This window comes from Rosa rugosa, chromosome 6 (genome assembly GCF_958449725.1).
Source record: "Rosa rugosa chromosome 6, drRosRugo1.1, whole genome shotgun sequence".
Lineage (NCBI taxonomy): Eukaryota > Viridiplantae > Streptophyta > Magnoliopsida > Rosales > Rosaceae > Rosa > Rosa rugosa.
The window spans coordinates 11,011,162-11,038,709 of record NC_084825.1 but is presented as its reverse complement, the minus strand read 5'-3'; the positions used below and the strand labels follow the sequence as shown (position 1 = coordinate 11,038,709).

Sequence of the window (27,548 nt, the reverse complement as noted above, 5' to 3'; positions counted from 1 at the left end):
TTTATGTAAAATTCTGAAAATATTCTCGAGCACTTTGACAATTACCGAGATCGTAAATAAATAACTTGTCGAACGATCTCAATTTAAGCTCGATAAATTTTCCGGGGCTCACAACTACCATGTATTCGAAGATGGGGAGATTATTCCACTACTTTTGTATGTAGATGACATGCTAATTGCATGCAAGGATATGTCGAAAATTCAGGATCTTAAGAAGAAATTGGGAGCTGAATTCGACATGAAGGATCTAGGAGCTACACAAAAGATCCTTGGAATTGAAATAAGGCGGGATAGAAAAGCTGGTAAAATTTGGTTGTCACAATAAAAGTACATTCTGAGGGTACTTGAACGCTTCAACATGGATGGAGCTAAGGTTGTTTCTATCCCATTAGTTGCACATTACCAGTTAAGTGCAAAGCAAAGTCCATCAAGTCAAAAAGAGATTGATGCGATGAAGGATGTCCCATATGCAAGCGCAGTAGGGTGTCTCATGTATGCGATGATTTGCACAAGACCAGATTTAGTTCAAGCATTGAGCATTGTCTCTAAATACATGTCAAATCTGGGTAAGCCCCACTGGGAAGCAGTGAAGTAGATTTTGAGGTATTTAAAAGGGACCAGGCAGCTTGGAATCATGTTTGAGAGAAAAGAAGAAGTAGCATGTGTGGCTGGTTTTGTGGACGCAGATTATGCAGGAGACTTAGATAGAAGGAGGTCCACAACAAGTTATGTTTTTACTTGTGGAGGAGGACCTGTGAGCTGGAAAGCAACCCTTCAAGCAGTCACAACTTTATCTACTACTAAGGCAGAATATATGGCATTAACAGAAGCTTCAAAGGAAGCTATTTGGTTGAATGGGATGGCAAGTGAATTTGGAATTCACCAAGAAGGCGTGGTAGTGAAGTGTGACAGTCAAAGTGCCATTCATTTGGCAAAGAATCAAGTGTTTCATGCAAGGACGAAACACATTGATGTTCACTATCACATACAGGATCAGAGATTGGGTAGAATCTTGAAATATCTTTGTGGAGAAGGTTCACACAAATGACAATGCTGCAGATTGTCTTACCAAGCTCGTTGCTGTAGAGAAGTTCAAGCATTGCTTGAACTTGCTCGGTATCACAACATGCTGAGTTGTGGTGGAGCACCTCCTCACTTGAGGTGCGTTGAGGCAAGAAGAGTCTTGCTAAGGTGAAGGTTCTTGAAGGTTTGTTCGGGATTACTTCAAGAAGTTCAAGACATCCTGAAGGTTGCAACAATCATTTTTGGTATCAACTCACCAAGGTGGAGATTGTTGTGTTTTTGGCTCGTTGATACAATCTGGAAAATTAGGATGCAGAATTCAAATACAAGTCTAGAAAAGGAAAGAGGTTTGCGCGCAGCTTTTCTATAAGTTCTAGGAAAGTTAGTCTTTCAAGTTCTATTAGGATTTGTATTATAGGCTTAGAAAGGCTTAGTCTATTAGGATTAGGAATCCTAATCCCATGTTGTATCAGCAGCCTCTATGTCCTATAAATAGGACCTGCAGTGGGTTTTCTGGAATTAAGACAGACTGAGAGTCAAGGTGATAGAGAGATAAGAACTAGTCTGAGGGGTTTGAGGAATCTGCAATAAGTACCTTTAAACACCTAAATTCTTCATAGTGCTAGTAAATCTCTCAAGAGAGATCACGAAGTGGACGTAGGCTAAAGTTTTGGCTGAACCACTCTAAAATCTGCTGTGTTGTTTTTGTTTTCAGTTCATCTATTTTCTGATTTTGCTTTAGTAAAACACAAAGATCCTAAAGGGGGCTTACACAATAAAACAAAGGTAATTGTTTGACTTCTTTCGGTAACTCCAAAATAAATATGACCAGGTGAGTAGAGAGATGTCGGTGGAGCAAAGCTCGCTTAAGTACCACTTATCTCAAAACCTTCCTAGACATCATACTCATTTTGGATGAGCCTATGTGAAGAAAAACTAAACTAATGGCATTTACTACAAAGTATATGGCAATTGCCTATTACATCTCTTGGAAAAATAAAGACTTAAACAGAATTGACGATCTATTAATCCCAGCCAGATTTGTAGTCTTCAACCCTTCACTCTAGATCATCTTCTTGATCTTCTTGTTCCACGTAGTGAGCTTCTCTTGCTTCACAATATGCTTTGTAGGCGGTGACAATTTCTTCACGAGCTCTACAAATGTGTGCCCAATGACTGGATATTCTACATCGAGAACATACATCTCTTTGCTCAGACTCCATTGATTGAGGCGCTTTGAAAGCGTCATTTAGATGGCTCTTAGTGTTGGTGGCGCCACCAACATGGCCAAAGGCGTTGCCTCCATCTCTCTTTCCACGTTGACCTCTTCGGTTCCATGTTCGCCTATTTTGGCGGTTACCTTCCCAAGTAGAGCTATTATATGGACCAGAACATCCAAAAGTATCCTTAAAATTAGGGTTTCGCTCTTAGCGCCCACTCTTAGGAGCGCGACTATAATTGGATTCCAGAATATGCTCTGTTTCCACGGATCTCGAATTATAGTTCTTCACAAGGATATTGTCATGCTTTTCAGTGACATTCATAGCTCTAATGTGCTCATGAAATCTTGTGATCCGTCCTACAGTAACATCTATTCGATAGTTCTTAGCAACCATCAATGCAGAGATGGGGAAGGTAGAGAGAGTCTTCTCAATCAACATCACATCTGTGATCTCTTTACCACAGAATTCCATTAAGGATTTAATGCAAAGTAGGGCTGGATTCGGCCCAAAACCGACCAAAATAAGGCCCAACCGTTACCGAACCGAAGTAGGTCGGTAGGCCCATTTCTTGGGCCGAAACCGAACCGTACCAGGCCCAAACCGAAAAATCGGTAACCGAATATTCGGTTGGTTTGATTCGGTAATGGGCTGATGCCGAATTGTAATGGGCCTTCATTCCCTTTCTTTTTTAGTATTTGTTTTCAAGCCCAATATCTGTGTTGATTTTAGCCTTGACCCAATATGTGTTTCCAAAGCCCAGCTATTCATTCTCTTCTAACAAAATCAGAAAATCTGGTACCAAGTACTAAGTACTAACACAATAACACATCGAAACATAAAATCTGGAAACTGAAAATCTTACAGGAATTCAGAATTCTAACCATTCAAAGTTTCAAACTCATCTTAAAAGGGATTCTAACTCTTCATCTGGAAACTGTTAACACAAAAAACATTGAAGCACAATAAAACATTGAAGGGATTCAACTACTACTAATTTACATATAACTTAAATATTACAATAATTGAAAAGAATATTACATTACCAGCATAAATCATAATGTAAATTGTACCAAAGCATTTAGAAGAGCAAAATAGACTAGTTCCCATAACAAGTGAAAATCCAAAGCAGCAGTTAAGCACAATGAGGTGTTTTAATCTTCCGATCAGCATGACCTCATCTTCTTGCTCCATTATGTTGCTGCAGCTGCACAGTTTAAGTTAATTAATATTGGACTAAAATGATTGCAGCAACTTGATGCAGCAGCCCAAACCAAATTCACAAGTCAGCAGCCCAGAATTCATGAACTTAAAAGAATCATCTATGGAAATAAATAGATATCAGACCAAAATGAATGCAGCAGCCCAGAACTCATGGAACTTATCACCTTGACACCTTCTTTATGTTGCAGCAGTGGTTGTAGAAGAGCTTGGTTCACCCAATCTAAGTCCAGCGGTTTCTACAAATTAAAACAAAAAATTGACAGTGAGTACAAGTTTTAAAAAAATTACAGAAATCACATAAACGAGTAAATTCAACTAAATATTTGCATAATTATACCTCTCTCCATTGCTTCTAGCTCGCGATACTGCTCCAGCTCAACCTCAGTTGGTTCCTTGTAGAAGTTAGGTGTTGTAGCCCTCAGCCAATCACTTGAGCAGACCAAACACTCCACCATTTTAGGTGTTAGGGAGCTCCTATAAGGATCTACCACCCTTTTCCCCAAACTGAATGCATTTTCACTTGCGACGGTGCTGCAAGGGATGGCAAATACATCCTTTGCAAGCTTTGAAAGTATCGGATATGCATTTGCATTAACTTTCCACCAAACTGCCACATCGAAACCCGGTGTCATTGGATGAACATATCGATCAGCCAAGTATTTGTCAACCTCATTCGATATCATCTCATTTTGTTCATCCATTCGTTCTTGCATTAAATCAGCCAATATTTCAGCTTGTCCACCATCAAGACCCTCAAACTCAACCCCCTCCATTGGCTGACTTCCATCAAGGGGTGTGGTTTGGGAAGAGGCAGCTTCACCGCGCCTATATTCATCGTACATCATCATTAAAATCCCCTTCAACTCCCTAGTTATTGCTGCAACTCTTATCGGTGAGGAACCGACTTTGGCGAATGCCTTTTTTTGGTATTGCAGCTTCCACCTAGGATCTAACACATTGGCTATGACGATGATTTTGTTCATTTGTTCAAATGAACCCCAATACTTATCGAACTTGGCTTTCATCCCACAAGCCACCCTTTGCAAAATAGGGTCTCTATCATCCTTCATCTTGTTATCAATCTCAGTTTGTAGCCCTATCAACTCAGAGAATAGCAGATGTGCTGTCACTTTCTTCCAAGCACTCAACTTCATGGTCGCTTCGTAAAACTTCCCAAGAAAATGCACAAAAGCCTGTGCATTCCTCCAATCTTGTGGTGATGGAGGACCTGCCCTTTTCTTCTTGGTTTTGGTATCCGTCTCGTCAAAGTACTTCTTAAAAGCATCATCTTCATCAGCCATCCTTTCAAACACTTTTTCATACTTTAATGCTGCAGCCAACATTAAGTATGTGCTGTTCCACCTAGTTATAACATCAAGGGGAACATTTGCAGTATTGCTCAACTGTTCAAGCACTGAAAAATCCCTAAATTTATCAAGTCTGCTTGAAGAAGACCTGATAAACTTCACACAGTGCCAAATAGCCTCTATCCCATCCTCAATCTCATCGATTCCATCTCTCACAATCAGATTTATGATGTGACAAGCACACCGAAGATGTAAAAAGTCACCATCAAAGTTTAAAGTCCTTTTACTCGCAAGTCTTCTCTTCATGTACAAAACAGCGGTATCATTTGCAGATGCATTGTCCACTGTTATTGTGAAGACATTGTTAATACCCCATTCTCGAAGACACTGCTCTAAAACCCTCCCTATATCCTCCCCTTTATGACTAATGATTGAACAGAAATTTATTATTCTTTTGTGAAGGATCCAGTCGCTGTCCAGAAAGTGGGCAGTGACGACCATGTAGTTTATGTTCTGAATACTCGTCCAAGTATCAGTAGTTATGCTCACTCTTGTTGAGTGAGCAGCAAACTCACTCATCAACTTGGCTTTCTCCATTTGATACAACTCCCACACTCCTCTTGCAGCCTCTTTTCTCTTCATTATTTTCCACTGAGGCTGCAACTCATGAACAAACTCCATAAACCCATCCCCTTCAACATGCATGAAAGGAAGTTCATCCATGATGATCATCCTAACACACCTTAAATCACATCTAGCTTGGCTGAATTTATGGTAAGTAACCCCCCCCCACTCACATTATCCGATTTAAGAATGGTTTGACCCTTTGTTTCTGGTGGTGGCTGGTAAAGAGGGCTGGTTTTGCACTTCTTTGCGTGAGACCACATTGAAGAAGTCCCATTCACAGAGGTGCAGGCAGGTACAATTTCTTGGCAGAAATTGCACTGTGCAACCTCTCGATTGTCACTTCCATCACTCAGTTTCGGCCTAGTGAAACACTCCCAGGTTTTGCTTCTTCCTACCGCTGCCTTCACATTTTTACCCGATGTCCCCCTCCTAACTAATTTCTTTCGTTTCCCACCTGCCCTAACAGGCAATGTATTATCCTGCCCTTCATGAGTAGGAATGGTTGGGACTAACTGCGACCCTACTTCAGGGATGATAGTTAGGTCAGGGTTTGGGTTTGAAGGCTGAGCTGCAGCTGAAGTTGAGGTGGGATTAAGGTTACTGCATATTGAGGGGGTACTCAAGCTACTAGAAGAAGATGTCATCTACACAAACATGAAAAAAACAAATTTGTCGATTTCCAATTCATTATAAAAACAACAGTCAATACATTTCCAGATAGCCTTCATTTATCATTACTCATTTATCACTCCATACATCACATAAGCAGCCTTCATTCACAGTTCAGTAATCACAAGTATACAACTATACATTAATCATCAGCAGCCTTCACCCACATTTGACAGTTCATTAACCATTATCATTTATCATTAGCATCCATGTATAATCATTTATCATTCACAATTCAACCAAAACTCAGTTTCATCTTCATTATCATTACCATTTATACAAGTATTCATCACATTTCATATACAAGTATTCATCACATTTCATGCATCACAGTTCATGCAGCAATGTATTACTAATACAATTCATCATTCAGTCCATACATAGCAAAAACATACATTATCGTTTACCCACAACATTCATGATTAAACAGTCCCAGTCAAGTACTCTTACCTCCCAATCGTATGCTCCTAAATGTATGGTCCAACTGATCACACTTAGACTCCTTGATTTATTTGTACTAGGAAGCAGGCAAACAAAGTTGGTCAGTGAAGGTATACAAAAATCAATAAATGACTTTCGAAAAGAAAGTAGCAACACACCACCACAAATCATATACCAGTTATAGCTAAACAAGAAACAAAATAAATATGAACTCAGTGGAACGAGAAGAAGTGATTCTCACCTGCAATGGTTGTTTTTAGCTCCAAACGTACCTTCTCAGATAAAGAAAAACAAATTAAAAATCAACAAGAAGGCCAAAATCATCTTCTGGGATTAAGGAATGAGGACCCAACAGAACATACCTAAAGTTGCCGGAGTCGCTCTCCTTCTGCCTTCTCTTTCAGTCAAAAACACCTTGCCAGGTTGCCGGAGTCGTCGAAATCACAGAACTGGAGGACGGTTTCACTTGACCTTCGAGTTTCTTAAGATCAAAATCGAGTAATCGACAATAAAAATTGAACAACAACATAGAATAGGGGTAGAGATTACCTTTCGGTGAAGGAAACAACACTTTTCCAGTTCTTGGGTTTCGATGGTTTGGGGATTTTCAAACAACAAAGGTGAATCTGTCGAAATTGTGGAGAACTAAGGATGGGGATTTGGGATATGACCTATTGGAAGAGAGATTTGTCCATGGTTTTGATGATTTTAGGGGCTAGAATTTGGGATCGGTGATTTTGGGGAGGGAGGCAGGTTTAGGTCGAGCAAAACGAAGAAACGAAGAAGTAAGGAATGAGGCTGGGGTCAAGTTAAGTGATAGGGTATTAGGGTTTTTTTTTTTGACAATAAGAACCAAGTGATAAATAAATATAAAATTTGTAGTATAATATAATGAAGGTAGATTGTGCTCTAGTGGTTGGGAGCCGAGTCTGTGTGGAAGAGGATGTGGGTTCGAGCCCTGCCTCTTACACAATTTTGCAAATTTTTCGGTATGTATACACTATATTCGGTCGGTACGGTATACCGACGGTATGGTGTATGGCATACCGTAGCCGAGCCGAATGAGCCATACGGTACGGCTGAGCCGAGCCGAAAGTCGGTAGGCCGAGATTTCGGCCCAAATCGGTTCGGGCCGGTTCGAAAAACGGTTGGTTCGGTTGCTTCGGCCCAAAATGCCAGCCCTAATGCAAAGTGCTTTCGAGTTGTAGTCAAGAACTGACTTGAAATCATAGAAGCGGAGGCTATGCCATCTCACTTCTAGGTTAGAAAGCAGGGAGTCACAGACGTTGCCTAATCTTTCTTCGAGTGAGACCCACAGCCTTTTGGGGTCTTCTTCATTCATACACTCGTACTGGAGCGGTTCTTCTATATGACGAGTCATTAGGATGATGGATTTTGTCTTATTTTCCTCTAAGGCTGCTCTATTTGCTTCCAAAGCTTAAACTTGTTCAACAGTTAGTATGTCCTGGCTAGGCTCAAGAATCTATCTAGGATTCCATCGGCCTTGAGATGCTGGCGGACATCACAAACCCACCTGTGATATCCAGAGCTAGTTGTTCCCAATGGAGCAAAGTCCAATTTGTTCATGTTACTCATCCTGAAAGAGAACAAGAAAAAAGGTTAGTTTTGGAGCGGAAAACTACCACGAAAACATATAAAATTTATAAGCGTAATCACTCCTACGAAATTAGGAATTTCTAAGCGTAATCGCTTCCAGGAAATTCAATTCCAAGAGGTATTGGATTAGATCGAAACAATGACGTAAATGGTCGATCATAAATTCTCCACAAACTCTAAGTTTGGAGATCTCAACAAGCTCCAAGCTTGGAGTGAGTACGAACCCCCACAGTTCGGCTTAATTAGGTCTCCCTTATGATGAAAAAAGGGGGGTAGAAGAAAGGAGTTTGCAAGTCCCCGAGGAAAAGAAGAGAAAAAGAATAAAAAAATTCAAAAACGGGAACTTTTAGTAAAAATTACTTCGAAATAGGTCGCCGGTGCTGACGTGGCACCAGTGCAAACGTGGCTGGCTGACATGGCACCTATGCTGACGCGGCGGGCTGATGTGGAAGTAAGCAGTGACGTCAGCGGCTTGGGCTGCCTTCTCCCTTTCTTTTTTTTTTCTTCTTCTGCAGGTTTTTCTGCAAGAGATTTTGGCTACCGGTTCAGTCACCTTTTCGCCGGTTTCTGGGAAGATGGTCCCGGTTCCTGGATACTGGTGTCAGGCTGGTGACTGTGGCTAAGTTTGATGATGAAAGACGGTCTGGAAGATTGTGAACCGGGCAGAGATCCCCTCTTTTACTTCTTGGAGGGCTGGTTCAATACTTCTAGTGGCCGGTTCGGTAGTTTTTCAGCCGGTTCCGGTGGTTCCACCGCCGGTTCTGGAATCCTGGGATTGCGGGCTTCAATATACGCGGCGGTGGTTGCTAGCTAGGGTTTGAAGGTTACAAATTTAAGATTTCAAGGTTAGGGCTTCGTGCTGATAACGTGTTTAAGGAAACTGAAATTGGGAGAGAATTGAGTCGTACTTTCATTGATAATAGGGGCATTTTTATATAGAGGATTACAAGACATAGAATCAGAGTTGTACAAGGAAAGATAATCGTACAGTTAATCGGATATCTATGAATATCTCCGAGAATATCTCTAATTCAAAACCCTGTTACAACTAGGTCAAGTTGAACAATTTTATAAATTTATCCTTGAAAAATGAATCACATGCTAGGCACATGTCAGTTTTTAAAGTAAGATTAACGGAAGTTAGTGATAGGTATCATTTAAAATGAAATCGAAAAGTTCAAGTACCATCGACAAAATGGAGGATAAGTTCATGTACCATTTATGTTAATACCCAAAATTTTATAAGCTAAAGCCATCAACACTGTCTTCTGTATATAGTTTGCTAAGCTAACAACTCTAATAGCACATGTTTTTTTGCAGAAATGAACGTATATTTCTTCTCATTACTTCATCACGAGAGAGGACAGATCTGTATGAGTATCAAACTATATGTATCATAAATTTGATATCTAAGAGATAAAAAGATGAAAAGATTAAAAAAATCATTATAAAAAGAATGAAAGATGGGAATAGAAGAGCAAAGAGAGGCTAAACCTCAGACAAGGAGTGAAGGAGAGCAGTTCAATTTCTCCTTATAGCAACGAAGTAATCTAGTGTACCCATTTTTTTTTAGCTCATGGAATGGACGACTAACCTTTTTGAGGAAGGCAGAAGAAAGTAACAAAATCTAATATCATGGCTTAATAGTTTTGAAGTTGTCAACCATAGAAAAACTGAACATAATGCATACCCCGAGGCAAGTTGTGCACAACACACAGCTGCAAGTTTCTTGGACTTGAACATAACATTGGCATATTATTTAGAGAAAATTTTACAAACAGTACCCCAAATAAAGTCCATTCATCATTTCGGTACCTCAATCTTTAAAACTATAACAATGGTACCTCAACATGAAATATGACACAATATCGATGCCTTCCGTTAATAATGCCGTTAGTACAGATTTTTTTCCATGGACAAAATTGTCTTTCCATCTTTTCCCGCCAATGATAACTCCATTAGCTAGCCCATTAGCCTTTTCGCTCCAAAACCATCTTCCTTTCCACCAAGAAATAGTAGAACCAGACAATAGTAGTCTCAACCTCCATTATTTTCCCGCCAATGACCATTGTACTTGGTTATCCACCTTAGCCTTTTTCCTCCAAAAACAATATCTTTTTCACCATTAATATCATATATAGTAATGCTACCATAATCAGTTGGTTATACATGCCAATAGGTTAATTAAATAGTCATAATAAGATTAGATGTGGAAGCCTTCAACACTTCCACAGTGGCTTTTTCTTGACTTCATTTTTTGTTCGAGTTGCATTCTGAGTTGTTGCGGTAGAGCTTGATGATTAAGGTTGCTTCACTGGCTTGATCCTTACTGCAGGTGTCTTGCATCTCTTCACAGAATGCTGAACAAGACAAATTCAACTTACGTTTATGAGAAAATGTTATCAAGTTTTTGAACAACATCAAGTGTTAACCAAATGGTTTACCTGAGATTGAGACTGATCAATTGGATCTTCTGTCCTTTTTGGCACTTGCACATTCACAGAGGGCACATTCATAGAGGGCACATCTACATATGGCACATTAGAAGCCGAAACACCCATGTCACTCATTTAATGCTCTATACAGAACCATCTTCACAAAGTTATTAATGGAATCAATAACTTCTTGTTGAATGGCTATCAGACAAAAGAATGGCACACCTAAACCTCAATCAACATACTAATTAATACTATGATAGCTCGAAAACAGAAACTGATATAGCATGCAGAGACGGCAAATAGATATAGAGAATATAAAAAGCATAATTAATTTAACATTCTGACTGATTATAAATCCAAATTTTATTCTTTCATTGCACCATTTCCATGCTTGATAAGAAACTTTATCAAATCTTCCATTGATTTGGTGAATTGTCTCACAGTATTTGCCCTGGCTATTGCCCAGAAAATCTGCTTCAATTGCAACCCAACAAATTCATCTCCCTTGAAATTGATGTGTAAGTGTCTTACACAGTGCTGATGTTCTACATGTGGAAAAAGTGTTGCACTTGCTTGTTCAAGTCCTTTCTGTTTATCAGATATGAAAGCATAGTGGTAGCTATTCTAGAGTTCCAAATCTTCTTGAAGAAACTATAGAAACCATGAAAAAGATGGAGAGACGATTTTGCCCATGGAAGAAATCTGCTCTAACGGCATTATTAACGGAAGGCATCGATATTGTGTCGGATTTCAATGTTGAGGTACCATTGTTATAATTTTAAAGATTGAGGTACTAAAATGATGAATGGACTTTATTTGGGGTACTATTTGTAAAATTTTCTTTATTATTTATAGATTTAGGAATTTGGCGAGAGACTAAGAGTTTCAATGATAAAAGGGTGCCAAAAGAATGGAAATGCGAGTGGGACTGTGGGAGATTGGAGCAGCATTCACCCCTTGTCTCTGCAACAAGAAGCTGATTGGTACGGTGCAGTGCTCTATTCTTGATTGCGGCCAAAAGAAAATAAGGGGTTGTCTGGGTATTGTAGCATCTTCCAATCGTAACATTGTTACTCTTTAATTAACACTGAAAGGATGGAAGTGTTCTACTATTTTTTGCAGTTAATGAAAATCATTGAACTAATTTTGAGGGACCTCATTTAGCAGACAAGTACTATCCCATGACCCAACAAATCAATCTTGGTTTTAATGCCCAAAATTTTGGGTTTTGGATCAAGAACCCATTGGGTGAAACTGAAACAACTATCCATAAAATGATACAAGATTGTAAATGACCTGATAAAGGAAAACCCAGAAATGACAAAAGGATGAACTTTTGAAATGTGAATGTAAGAATCACGGAAAGGAAGTGTACTTACATAGGCATTTGCAAGCACAATTAGCTATAATGAGCCACGCTCATGCTACTGCCAGCGGTACCAACTCCCGCCAAAGGAGTAACCCACCGGAACACAGCCAAGCAGGCTACCGCCTGAGCCCCGGCTTGCCCCCAGATCACCGCTGACGCGCCGCCACGCGCCGCGATAAGTTAGCATCAGAAGCTCCAAAAGCTGGGAACTGAAGCACATCAGTCCCACATCGAAAACATGGAGAAGATCAGATCTTTCCTCAACTATAAGAGGTTCTCTCCTCTCTCCTCATTAATTACGCATTTACTACTTACCTACTGTTACTTTGTTAACATAAATACATTGACTAACTTAGGCATTGGAGAAGAGAAGACCGCCCAACGCGGTCTCCCTCTGACGCCCTCTGTATTTTACTTGACAGGTAGCGGAAGATTGGAGAACATCACAAGTAGCGGTCCGCCCATCGGACCCGCGTTAACCAAAGTTTAGCTACCGCGTTAACCAAAGTTTAGCTATCGCTGAACTTTAGACATTAACATTGGCGCCGTCTGTGGGAACCTTTGAACAAAAGGCCATCCCACCACAACCACCATGACTAACGGTAGCGAAGGAAACACAGAGGAGCAAGCGGATCAATCCGCCAACCCCCACCCCACCAACCCCGCGGCTAACGTTAACCCAGCGGTTAATGTTAACCGTGCATTATTCAACACGCCAGCCAACCCCAGCATGGGGCCCCAGGGCTCATCCCAGGTCCCGCCGACCCAACCTGCAGCGGAAACCCAGCCGGGTAGCAGCAGCCCACCGGTCCAAGACCTCGCCGCTATGTATGAGTTGGCATTGGAGGACCTCCACAAGGCAAATAGAGAGCGCGAACAAGAACGCCGAGAGAAGGCAGAGGCCCGAAAACAGGTGGCCACGCTGATGACAAAGTTCGACGAGTTAAAGAAGGCGCTAGAAGCAAATGCTAACACAGCACAAAGCGAGCAATCGCGGAGCACCAGACGCAGCCGACCCAATACCGGAGGAATGGTACCCGTACCAATCATACAGATGCAGGTATGGCTGAACCCACCAGAATTAATGGGCCCACCTCCCCTGCCCCGCCTAATGATGGAGCAGGAAGCGGAATCACAACCAAACACCAACCGCTCGGCAGCTAGGGCTAGAACTGAAGGTAATCCGCCTGCTGTAAAAACCATATACAGGCTCACAACATATGCACAACAATCATAAAAGGGATCAAGGCTTACCTTCAGCAATCACTGGCATGGATTCCATCTTATGCAGCTGCTAAACACGATCACTGAATATGGCCTTCTGTTACTTACCAACATGCTTCTCAATGGACAGAACAATATGCAAAAACGTCGGTAGTAATCAGGGACCAATTCATCTATATATATAGGAGACTTAAACCTCAAGAAGCTTCCCATTAAAGCTGTCCATATCAGTTTAGGTTTCCTAGTTAGATTCTTAATGTAACACTTCATTATGGTCTTTCTTGCAGACCAAGAATTGGATTACTTACCTTAATGAATTGATACACTCTTTCATTAAGTTACTAGTATTGATTTACAGTTTGTATCCATGTTAAACTAGGTTTGACATTTAGCTAATCATCAATTACTTTATGATGATATGTGTTAAGTCCATATTTGATCTAACAATCTCCCCCTTGGACTCACACATATCATTCTCGATGATTTGCACCAGAGAACATCAAAACCTACTTAACTTACTGAAGTGCGTGCCAGTTGACAAACTCAAATCGAAAATCCATTCCAACATGGTCAGATCACAGTTACTTATGCAGAACAAGAAACAGTATACATTTTAACAAAAATGCAGAGTTTCAAAACCACTAACACAAGCTCCTGTAATCCACATATGTCAAACCAGAAGTGATACGATATATGGTAATGTGTATCAACAAGAAGGCATATACCAGATCCTACTTTATGTTTCTTAAACCAGAAACTCAAGCAAATTTTTCTGAACACCGATGGCTTAAAATTATTGCTTGAACCTTAACATCATGCTAAACATGATTTAAGCCACCTGATAGCAAGTATGATATTCAAAACAAGATGATAGTTTCCAAAATAAAACAATAAAGCTGCAGCAAAATCATAACTGGAAATACCTCAAAAATTTATTGATAATAATAAAATCTGTCATTACAAATGAGTTGTGATAAATAAAACAAAAGATCACAACTGAAAAGCACAAGAACTCAGAAACCTTAGAATTCTAATTGCTCCAATTGGACTAACTCTCTACTGAACCTAAGCATCTAAATTAGCTAAAACTCCAATGCTTACTGTATGCTTCTGGAATGCTGCTACTGACAAGGCCTTGGTGAAAGGATCTGCTAGCTGTGAATTTGTGTCAATACTCAAAACAGCTATCTCACTATGCTTTACCCTTTCTCTCACACTATAATACTTTAGGTCAATGTGTTTGGAATTATTTGATCTTTTACTGTTCTTGCTAAAGAACTAGCATGTGACTCTTAGTTCTCTGCAGGTATCTTAACTCTTTCTTCCCAGCTACCCAATGCTCATGGCCTGGATTAGATTGGAATCTTGACAAAATCCCTACTGCAAAAGACAAGTCTGGCCTAGTGCAGACTTGCGCATACATGAGACTTCCTACAAGTCTGGCATAAGGCTTTGACTCCATATTCTCCTTCTCAACATCATTTTTGGGATTTTGCTTCTTGGTCAATTTATCTCCTTTGGACATGGGAACTTCCCTAGATGCACACTTTTCCATACCAAACCTCTTTAAAATTTTGGTAACATAATTCTGTTGAGACAAACCAAGTAGTCTATGTGCCCTATCTCTTTTAATCTCAATACCTAGTACATAGGATGCTTCTCCTAAGTCTTTCATGTCAAAATTCTTTGACAGAAAGCTCTTGGTATCTTTAAGCAGTTTAATGTTACTGCTAGCCAAAAGTATATCATCCACATAGAGTACCAGAAAAATAAAATTGTTCCCAACTGTCTTCAAATAAACATACTCATCCACAAGATTTTCTGTAAATCCAAAAGTAGAAATCACGGAGTCAAATTTCTTGTACCACTATCTAGAAGCTTGTTTTTGACCATAGATTGATTTTCTTAACTTGCACACTAAGTTTTCACTTCCAGCTTGTACAAAACCTTCTGGCTGCCTCATATAAATCACTTCATCTAGTTCACCATTCAAGAAGGCTGTTTTAACATCCATTTGGTGCAGCTCCGTATCAAAGTGAGGCACTAAAGCCATGATTATCCTAAACGAGTCTTTTGTAGAAACTGGAGAAAAAGTCTCAGTAAAATCAATGCCCTCATTCTGTGTAAAACCCTTGGCAACTAATCTTGCTTTATGTCTCTCTACATTGCCATTTGCATCTCTTTTGGTTTTGAAAACCCATTTACAACCTATAGGTTTCTGATTAGGGTCAGGTTCAACTAATTCCCAAACTGCATTTTGACTCATGGAATTAATTTCTGCTTCCATTGCTAGCTTCCATTGATGAGATTCACTACTTTCAATGGCCTGATTAAATGCAGTTGGATCATTGTCCTCTGCACAGTCCATTTCAATTTCTGCTTCTTGCAGATAAACAATGTAGTCACTATCTTCCCCCCTATAAGTTGGTTTTCTTGCTCTCTGTGATCTTCTAGGCTGAGGATGTTCAAGATTAGGTTGAGCTACAGGTACTTGATCAGTTACTTGGTCAGTTACTTGACCAGTTACATGGTCAGTTACTTGTCCAGTGACAGTTACATGGTCAGTTACTTGACCAGTTACATGGTCAGTTACTTGTCCAGTGACAGTTACTTGGTCAGTTACTTGTCCAGTGACAGTTACTTGGTCAGTTACTTGACCAGTTACAGGTACTTGATCAGGTACTCGATCAGTGACTTGGTCAGTTACTTGACCAGTTACTTGATCAGTTACAGCTACGTGATCAGTGACTTGATCAGTTACTTGACCAGTTACTTCTTGTTCTAAAGACAATGCTACACTTATATTCTCATCTGACACAATTTCCTCAAAATCTGAGGATAAATCCTCAAGGTTTGTATTGTGAACTTTTTCACTTAGAAACTTTACTTGATGTGTTTCAAAAATTCTAGGTGAATGATGAGCATAATATAATTTATAGCCTTTAGATTTATCTGGATAACCTATAAAATAGCAACTAACTGCCTTAGGATCAAGTTTATTCAAGCTTGGATTATAAATCCTAGCTTCTGCATGACATCCCCAAACATGGCAGTGGTGAAGACTAGGTTTCCTGCCACACCAAAGCTCAAAAGCAGTCTTTTCTATGGCTTTGCTAGGTGTCCTGTTGCAAATATAATTTGCATTTTTTAAAGCCTCACCCCACAGAAATTTAGGCAAACCTGTTGTACACATCATACATCTAACCATGTTCAAAAGAGTCCTATTCTTTCTCTCTGCAACACCATTCTGTTGTGGGTTATAGGGTGTTGTATATTGAGCTTTAATTCCATTGTCTTGTAAAAATAAGGCAAATGGACCCTTTTGTTGGCCGGATTCAGTGTACTTGCCATAGAACTCACCTCCTCTATCTGATCTTACTGTTTTGATTTTCTTTTCTAGTAGATTTTCTACTTCAGACTTAAAGATTTGAAAGGCTTTCAATGCTTGTGCCTTTTCTGAAAGTAGATAAATATAACTGTATCTAGAAAAGTCATCAATGAATGTGATAAAATACACATTCCCACATATAGTTTGATGCCTAAATGGTCCACATATATCAGTGTGTATGAGTTCTAATAAATTTTGGCTTCTATATGCAGTCTTCTTTCTCGTATTAGTTATTTTTCCCTTAAAGCATTCAATACAGTCTGTTAGATCAGAAAAATCAAGTTCATTTAGGATGTTGTTTTTCACCAAAATTTTTAGTCTCTCTTTCGAAACATGGCCGAGTCTTCTAGGCCATAAAAATGCAGACTTTTCATTTACACTACTAGGATTTTTGCCTTAGACATCGGCCAGAAACCGATGTTAAAAAAAAAACCATCCGATGTCTTAGTGGGTGATGTTAAAGATCACGAACAAAAAGACATCGGTCAAAAACCGATGTTCAATTCAACAATAGACATCGAATAAGCTTATGGAACCGATGTAATACCGTTATTACGATGACATATTAGTGTGTTTAGATATTGTTAAATCTTCATATTTTGGCATTTAATGCTTAATGAAGTATAGGTCCAATAGCAGAAGTATTCATTTTAACATCGTTACTCATATTAGAAACGATGTTTTATATGGTATCAGACATCGGATTCTTTTCATTTTGCCTGCCGTTTGTGAGGTTCACGCATATTTTACATATATCCTATTATTTAAGATTCAATCTACATTCCTTAGTATTGTATAAACGATGTGCAATATTATAATAAACATCGTTTCCTTTTATAAAGTGATGTCCATTTTACTATATTACATCAGGTTTTAGGTTAACAACGATGTCCATAATAATATTAGACATCGTTTCCCAAATTGTAAATCGATGTCCATTTTGATTCTAGACATCGTTTCCCAAATTGTAAATCGATGTCCATATTGATGCTATACATCGTTTTCCAAATTATAAATCGATGTCCATATTGATGCTATACATCGTTTTCCAAATTATATATCGATGTCCATATTGATACTAGACATCGTTCCCTGTAGTTTACATCAACGTCCATTAGTTTTTTTAACATCGCTTCTTAAATATGGGGCATTGCAGTAATTCAAGCAATCTGATTATACACAATCTTAAAGCATCAGCCAGTGAACAGATTTTGGACATACAAACCACGCCAAAATCGAATCAATACATCTTATTTCCTTAAGTACATCATAAATTGAGTAAAACTACAACCAGATTGCTTCATAGTATATACTAGAAAACTTCCCCGCGCTTTGCTGCGGAATATGTTTTTATCAATGAATTAGAACAATGAAATACAAAAGGGCAGTTATAAGTTAATCTAGCAAAAGTTGCTGCTGGAGGTTGTTCAAAATAGCAAGTGCTCCGATTGTTCGAAAGGTGATTGTTTCAGTTGCAGCTGCGGGATAGAACATAAGAAATGAGATGTTTAACTTACACAAGCACACAAATAACAGAGTGAGCAAGGCATAAATGCATAATCCAGTGGACTAGAACATAAGAAATGAGATGTTTAACTTACATAGAAATCAAGAGTATCAAACCTGTGGGATAGAACATAAGAAATGAGATGTTTAAACTTCCAGGACTTTAAAGGTTTCAAACTTATCAAACAAAAGTACTGCAAAATATATAATTGAGAGATCAAGAGTATCAAACTTGCAGGAACTATTCCGAAAGGCATCTTTATTGCAGTGTCCCAATCCTCTCTCTCAAGAGGTACATTTACTACCTTCTAAAAAGTGAGGTACTTGTAAGAATAAAATGATGAGCTTAATATATGCACATGTATCTTCAAGACAAATTAATCAACACACACACACACACACACTATCATAGTACTAATGATATATCAGACTTGATCCCCTGTGAGAATATAGTTTGTAATCCCCTGGCAGAAATTTTCTCTCTATGATCAATCACTCTATGCTTTGGAAACTTGAAATCCCCAACCAATATTAACATGGAGTTCATCATAATAAAGCAACAAATTCACCAATTCACAGATCTGATCCAAACTCGTATTACAGCAAACACAAACCATCAAAACCATACAAAAGCTTCAATTTCAGAAAAAAAAAAAAAAAAAATACATACCCCTTGAATACTCTTGCCAATAACAAGACACTTGGGTCCGCTTGCCCTTCTTAGTGGTCTGGTACACTAGCTTACCTCCTATTTATTGACCCAAAACAGCCACCAATTAACACAACGACATCGAAATCGAAACCCAAAATTTGAAATCGGGATCCATTATTTCGTTTTGTGAAATATGAACAATAAGCGAAATGAAAACAAATAAAACAGTATATATTTGAGAATGGGCCCTCTAATGTGCAGTTTTAAAGAACTTGAGGATTGTGACCATCAGAAATTGTTACAACCACAACCATACTATAACTGAAATATGTGCTGCAAAGTATAACAACTACTAATGCAAACATGAAAGAAGTGGATTTATAGGTGCATCAAAGTATTGCCTACCAGGCCACATCAGGTTGTTGAAGTAAGTCTTTCTACTAGCCTTATCTGCGATCCAAATCAAAAAGAAAAAAAGGGGGGCCAATGTTATCAACCTGTTTGAATATCCAATAAGACTTCTGTCTTGCTTTGATGATGGGAAAGAAAAGAGTTGAGTGAGATTACAATGAGGAAATTATAGATAATGACCTGTGCGAGACCGGGATTCTGAAAACCACCCAGAAACAACAGTAGAATGGCTTATTGCATCGGCCTCAGGATCTGAAGCCCTAGCCTTCAAGCAACAAGAAGGAATGGCCTTCTCTGAACCGTTTCTGTTACTCACCTTCCCATCCATAGTCTTCTGGCATTCCAAACCTCTTCCTGCGTCTTCCCCCATAGACTATCTTTTTCTTCTCCGACTCCAGCCTCTGAAATAAACAACATTCATTAAGTACTACATTTCGGAAAATGAAATAGTAATCACAACCAAAACATCTATGACAATCAAAGACAAGTTGTCACAGAAACACACAAACACAAATTGCACCAAGTTAAAACCTTTATCTTGTACATTGAAAACAACCAATGCAAACAAAATAACAGCTTTGATTAACAAGGGAAAGAGGCATACCAGATGAAAAATCACAAGAAACGACTCTTAAACAAAAGGGTTTAACTTATAACCCATACATATGGTTAAAAAATGGAAAGTTTCACTCATTATGTAAAGATAGACTAGATTTGCGGATGCAATATAATTGAGTATACAGAACATAATCAAGGCAAGATCTTTTTCCTTTTTAGAACCTAAAACCACATCACACTAAATCACACAATTCCCTCAAAAGATTCATCTGCAATTAAACTCGAGTTAAACACCTCGATCACGCAGTAAACAAAAATTACACCTACATTGCAAGAATGAAAAGAATCATCGGAGATTTATTTTATTCCATTTATTAATGATATATCAGACTTGATCCCCTGTGAGAATATAGTTTGTAATCCCCTGGCAGAAATTTCCTCTCTGGGATCAATCACTCTATGCTTTGGAAACTTGAAATCCCCAACAAATATTAACATGGAGTTCATCATAATAAAGCAACAAATTCACCAATTCACAGATCTGATCCAAACTCGTATTACAGCTAACACAAACCATCAAAACCATACAAAAGCTTCAATTTCAGAAAAAAAAAAAAAATACATACCCCTTGAATACTCTTGCCAATCACAACATACAATTTTTAACATTAATCTTTGTAAGGTAACAAATTCACATATACAATAAACATGACCAATACAACACAAATGAAAGAGAAAAAGCAACCTGTACAGAAACTACATTAGAGCAATATTTCTTGCACTTGTGTCAGCAACATGTCTTCTCAAACTCTTGCTTTTTCCTGGTTCATACCAATAATAATTTCAAATACAAATTTTTATAACCTAACTCATACCACAACAAAAATCAAATAAATTTTATCAAAGAGGTTCTAGATTCATCACCCATTCGGAAAAAATTCTTTGTTTCTCATATGGTGCTGAAATTACCCAACATCTGAGCAAAATAAAACAAAGACGCAGAATTCAAAGCAATGAGAAAGCAAGACCTGCAATTCCCAAAACTAAATCTCTTGGCTACTCGACCAAAATCCTTCAAAGCTGATGAGGAGAAAGGAAACCTGGAAATTAACCCCAAAATTAAGTCTCTTGGCTACTTGACCAAAATCCTTCAAACCTGATGAGGAGAAAGAAATCCAAAATTATACATATTCTGGTAGAAATGGGTAACTGGAGCAATTCTGGTGAAATGGGTCCAACAAAGTTTGGAAATTTAAGCTTATGGTTTAGTTTAAGACCCAAAATTTGCAAAAACCGAAACCTAAAACTCAACAAAATCCCTAATATTTCCCAAATCAGTGACAAACAATGACAAGAATTGAGAAAGAGCGAACCAGAGATAAAGAATGCCCAGAAAGCTCCAGTTACATGCAAAGCTTCGAACTTTGCCCGACCTGGATGCACTCCCTCGAGTACCCGGCTGGGATAATCTGCTCGGTGATGTTGCGGAGGTCAGTCACCGCTTTGGTCGTTGCTATGATCGTCGAGGTCGACTCCAATTTGGACCAGCGCCGGAGCCGGAGGGGAGAGAGAGCCTGGAGGAAAGGGAGACGGCCTCGGTCCAGCGCCGGAGCCGGAGCCGGAGGGGAGAGAAAGCCTGGGTCGTGCGCCGGAGCCGGAGGTCAGTAGGGAGAGAGGGAGGGGCAGAGAGAGATCGGGATGAGAGAGAGAGATTGGTGCTGAGTGGTCGGAGGCGTAGAACGAAGAGAGGCTGTGGAATAGAGGCTGTCTGTCGAATAGTTAGGGTAGTGACTCTTAAGTCAACTTTAGTCCAAATATGTCTAAGTGTGGGAAACAACTTTTCATCCCCGCGTTTTCTTTAAAATTTTTTTAACTTAGCCGCTCAGCCTTTCCGCAAAAATTTAAATCAAAGTTTAGACATCAGTCAACAGTAAATATCGATGTCAGTAATATACATAGAAATCGGTATTTGAGAAATCGATGTTAATGACATTTTTTTACATCGCGTGAATTCCTCACCGATGTAATTGTCGTGATGTCTAAGGCCAAAATTCTAGTAGTGTTAGTTTGGTTCTTTTAACACCTGTTAAAGTGCTAGTACTGTTAGTGTTATTTTCAACAAGTAAAATTTCTTGTTGAGCTATTGAACAATTTAACTGTAAATAATCATTCATAATAACACCAGGACCAATTTGAACATAATTTTTAGAAATAAGAATTCCATTACTATCCATAACAAGTCTACAACCAGATTTTACTAAAAGAGAAACTGAAACCAAATTCCTTCTCATGGAAGGTACATAAAAAACATTGTCCAAAACTAACAATTTACCTAATCCTAAATCGAGCTTTAAGGTTCCAATAGCCTTGACTGCCACTTTCATGCCATTGCCTACACACAGGTTTACTTCATCACTTTTTGGGATTCTCCTCCTTATGAATCCCTGCAAAGAATTAGTAATATGAATAGGTGAGCCTGAATCTATCCACCAAGACTGTGGTTCAACATTTATAAGATTAATTTCTAAGGAAAAAACTGTAAGAGAAAAAATCTTACCCTTTTTGGCTAACTAGTTTTTATAGCCAGTGCAGTCCTTTTTCATGTGCCCTACTCTTTTGCAAAAGTAGCACTTGAACCTGAATGGCCTGTTTTCCTTGGCCACTGCAGCTGTTGAACTCTTAGTTATGGCTTTGGTAGGCTAAAGCTTATTCTGGGGCTTTTTCCTTTTAGGCTTCTCAATGAGGTTTATGGCTGTAGCAGGTTCCTTTTCTTCCTTGATCTTAGCTTCCTCATCCACACAGATGGATATAAGTTCATCTAAAGTCCAGTTTCCCTTTTTGAGAATTGTAACTGGTCCTAAGATGACTAAAACTGTTAGGCAAGGAATGTAGTGCATAATGCACTACCTGCTTATCCCTCACCCCCATCAAGAGCTCCCTGAGTCTGCCATTTATATTGATCATCTTCATAATGTGCTCTCTAACTCCCCATGAACCCATGTACTTCAAATCATGAAACTCCTTGGTTAGCCTAGCTGCTTCTGCTTTTTCACTTTCTTTAAACTTAGCACCTATGAGTTCCAGAAAAATCTGATGCTAACTCAGGCTCTTCTATACTTCCCTGACTGTCTTAAACATAGATGTTCTGATGAGGTTCTTAGCCATTCTATTGGATCTATGCTACTTCTTGTAAAAGTCAGTATCTTTCTTGGTGCTCTTTTCATTCAACTCTTCAGGCTTATCCTCAGTAAAGCAATAGTCTATGTTCTCATGCATTCCCATATAATTTTCCACAGAGTCTAACCAAGCTCTATAGTTGGTTCCAGTTAACATCAAGACACTATTCAAGTTTATGTAAGAGTTACCTAAGGAGCAAAACAAAAATTCGAGTGAGTTCTTAATTTGTAAAGAAAAAAATAACTTTAAGTTTTCTGTGTTTTATTAAGCTTTAAGCAACCAAAACAAGAACATACAGAAAACCTAAACAATCCATACTTGCATTCATATCAGTCCATAACCAAAAACAATGTTAATTAGCAACACTTTTGAGTAGAAGCATAACATCCTGGAGTTCTTTATCAATATGCCATGTTCCATGAAAACAAGTTATCCAAAGAAATTTAACCACATCTTTAGACAGAAGAAAAATTTCTAAGTATCCGAATTTATTTTCATCAAGCATGCATACTGCTGTTTTGTATTCTAAAACCACACTTGACCACTTCTTTGGAAGATAAAACTGAAGCATAGTTTTAAAACACAAAACACAATTTCAGTTTTGTTACTCGATCAGGTACAGATACTTGATCAGTTACCTGACCAGTTACTTGGTCAGTTACCTGATCAGTTACTTGGTCATGTACCTGATCAGTGTTTTCTGCCAACATCAATGAAGAATGCTTTGTGCATCATAATCACTTATGCCAACAGAAAAAAAAAACACAAAACTCATGAGCTTTTAACTATTCTAACTAGATTCATCCTTGTAAGAAAATTAAGCTCTTGTATCTGTCAACTTTAACAATGTGTAAACAATTTCTGGGAGATTTTTGTTCTTCATACAATTTTACACAATCACAGATACAATACCATATCATCAATCAATTGAACATGCATATCAAATCACAAATACACATTCAAACACGATTGTTTCGATTCCAAGAAACCACAGTACAAACAAGAAATTGTAAATTTCATCCGATCACCATATACTCTAGCCTAACGCACGCCGGGAATGCAACTAGGGTTCTTGAGCACAAACAAAAACTCAATTATCATGCTATGAATCGAAACAATTTTTACAGAAAAACCGGTTTTTGCTTTTTCCCCAATTTGCTGCAAAAAATCTCAGCGGAAGCATGAACACGATATCCAGATGCAGCACAACAATTATCTTGGTATCTTGATTCACAGCAATTGGGGTTTGAATCCCTTCTGAGATGAAAACACCTCAAACAGTTCCGAATCCAGTCCCATACCCTCTTCTTGATCGAAACTGACCGTTGTAGAACAACGGTCCTTTGTTCTTAAGGCTTTGGGTCGGGTTTTGGGCCTGGTTCTTGTGTTTGCTGCGACTGGTTCAAGAGATTAAGTAACTTACTTTGATCACGTACTTTACCAATTACTTGGTCAGTTACCTGATCAGTTACTTGACCCGTAAAGCAAAAACCCCTTCTTTTTTTTTCTTTTTTTTTTTGTGTTTGTTTTGCAAAACCCTAAAACGATTTTTATGCTAAGCAAAAACTAAATTCATATTTGTGAGCCTATGCTCTGATACCAATTGTAAAAACCATATACATGCTCACAACATATGCACAACAATCATAAAAGGGATCAAGGCTTACCTTCAGCAATCACTGGCATGGATTCCATCTTATGCAGCTGCTAAACACGATCACTGAATATGGCCTTCTGTTACTTACCAACTTGCTTCTCAATGGACAGAACAATATGCAAAAACGTCGGTAGTAATCAGGGACCAATTCATCTATATATATAGGAGACTTAAACCTCAAGAAGCTTCCCATTAAAGCTGTCCATATCGGTTTAGGTTTCCTAGTTAGATTCTTAATGTAACACTTCATTGTGGTCTTTCTTGCAGACCAAGAATTGGATTACTTACCTTAATGAATTGATACACTCTTTCATTAAGTTACTAGTATTGATTTACAATTTGTATCCATGTTAAACTAGGTTTGACATTTAGCTAATCATCAATTACTTTATGATGATATGTGTTAAGTCCATATTTGATCTAACACCGTGGGACCAGCGGAACCTACAGGTGGGGCCCGCTGGTGCTGCCACTGCCCTAATCCTGGAAAGGATGTAACAGTTGGAGCAAAGGCTAATCCGGGCGGAGGTAGGCGCCCCAGCGCCAATCCCAAATCCGCTCTTTCAATCCAAACCTGGACCATTCACCGCCAGGATCCTGCAAGCCGTCAGACCAGCACACGCAAAGACACCAAAGATGTCACATTATAGCGGTATGTCTGATCCCTTCGTCCACATGGACACCTTCAAAAAAGTCACAAACAACAAGGGATTCGACAACGCCACCCTCTGCCACTTGTTCAGCGAAACATTGGATTGCGAGGCAATGAGCTGGTTCTTTGAGTGCCCGCCAGGGTCCATCGACTCATTTCATGCACTGTCAAATGCTTTCCTTGCTCAATTCATCCTCTTGGCCGCCGGACACCACAACACAACTCAGTTGTTTAACCTCAAACAGGGGGCAGAGGAAACATTGAAGGCATTCGTCACTAGATGGCGAGCGGCAACATCTCACTGCCGCGATCTTGATAAGACAATGGCACTGGCAGCCTTCAAGCAAGGACTCCTCAAGGGGCCATTTCTCTATCACCTCAATTACAATCATCCAAATGTCGCTTATGACCATGTCATGAGCGAGGCTGTCATCCATGCACAGGCGGAATTCATCACATATGGAGAAACCCCACCACCACCGCCAAAACTTCTGATACGCCGCCAACTAATAAAAAAAGAGAATGGCAACAAGGCAACTACCAGAGCAAGCGGCAGAAGAACCAACACTACAATAGGGGAAACCGCTCATCTCATGGGGATAACGGTAACAAACAGACAGAGTCTTCCCAGCAGTACGCAGTATTTACAGTCCTCACGGCCTCATACGAGGAAATATATGACCAATGCAAGGACCAGATCCCGCCACCACCCCCAAGAAAGTACCCAAGGGTAGGAAAGCCCAGAAACACCGGCAAGTGGTGTAAATACCACGAGGACAGCGGACACAATACCAACAACTACAATGCTCTCAAAACAGCCATTGAGACTTTGTACCGAGACGGTAAGATGGAACAATTCAAGGTCCGCCAACCACCACCCGTGATCGCCAACATTGAGCCCTGGGGCCGCATTAACACCATCGATGGTAGTGCTCCAATCACCAACATGTCTCACAGGGAAAAAAAGCGCTATGCGCGCGCTGGCCATTAACTGATTTGAATTGATTCATCTTTTATAAATTTGAATTGATTCTAGATTGCGTGGGTGGGAGGCCACATATATAGGTTTAGCATTGTGTATGGGGTCATGAAGCCATGAAGGCATGAACCCAAAAAAGAGAACCCAGCAAAAAGTTCCCAAAAAAAAAAGGGTGGGAGGCCATTAACTGATTTGAATTGATTCATCTTTTATAAATTTGAATTGATTCTAGATTGCGTGGGTGGAGGCCACATATATAGGTTTAGCATTGTGTATGGGGTCATGAAGCCATGAAGGCATGAACCCAGAAAAGAGAACCCAGCAAAAAGTTCCAAAAAAAAAAAAAAAAAAAAAACAGAATGATTAAAAACTCAAATATAAAAAACAAAAAAGAATGTTGGACATTTAATAGAAGGGTAGACAAGGAAATAAAATAATTTATTTTTCACTGCAATAAATGATGAGTTTTCTATCTTAGTAGAGTACACATGGCATACAATGAATGAGAAAGGTAGAAAGTGAAAGGTTGGAGGGGAAGGTTGCTAGCATTCCTCATATTTACATGTTACAGTTAAAAATGTTTATGATCATTTATTAAATTGGGTAAAAAATAATCGCATGCCGCAACCTACTTGGGTAAAAAATGTGCATATAGATTACCAATAGTATTAACATGAATCAATTCTCAATAGTATAATAAAATCATTCTTCTAAAATGACCATATATTTTCAATAGTATAGTAAAATGTTGTTGTGGAAAGCATAGAGATTACCTCCACCTATGCAGCTGCCTCTTTGTTTGGAAGCCATCACTTAAAAGCTGTCAACAGCTGAGGCTGCCAAGTTACAGAAAAAGTATTGACATGAGAATGAATTTAACTCTACACAACTTTCTCAGAATCAATATATATCTTGTAATCAAACTAACTTTGATATGAAAAGGTATTTTTAATACACTCCAAACCCTTGTGAGAGTAAGTCATTGTACCAAAATAAATGCATTAAAACTTTAAATATAACAACTAACCTAGCATGGTCTGGCTATGAAGAGCAGCTATGGTGGTTTGTAATATGCTTCTTTGCAAAATCTAACTTTTTAATGTCACGATATCTCTCTTGCTCAAAATCCTAGATTTCTTCGGTCCTTTAGCGCTTCATTGTGTGTGACCAATCAAATTGAAATTGGAGTAATCAAAGGGGGGTGAAAGGCACCAATGGACAAGATAAATCGAACCAACCCTAATCTAAAACATCGAAATTGACTCACCAGATTTATTGATTAATGTACTGGAGAGACCACACCCCCCATCCTCCTTCTTCAAATCCCCAAATTGAAAATCCTGATTGAGCAGATCGAACCCTAATCAAGTGTTTTCAGAAGATGGGTTTCGAAGAAGATGGGTTCAATT

The 27,548-nt window shown here is 39.0% G+C and overlaps 1 long non-coding RNA gene across 2 annotated transcripts; it reads right to left on the bottom strand.

Moving 5' to 3' along the window:
• Positions 1 to 3,157: 3,157 nt before the first annotated feature.
• Positions 3,158 to 7,689, bottom strand: LOC133717378 (uncharacterized). 2 transcript variants are annotated; one of them, XR_009849586.1, is made up of 4 exons: positions 6,874 to 7,689; positions 6,521 to 6,783; positions 3,591 to 3,703; positions 3,158 to 3,450 (listed from the first exon to the last, which is right to left on the bottom strand). It is a non-coding gene; the product is annotated as an uncharacterized LOC133717378 (long non-coding RNA). The 2 variants fall into 2 exon arrangements; XR_009849585.1 differs by having other exon boundaries at positions 3,158 to 3,703.
• Positions 7,690 to 27,548: the final 19,859 nt, after the last annotated feature.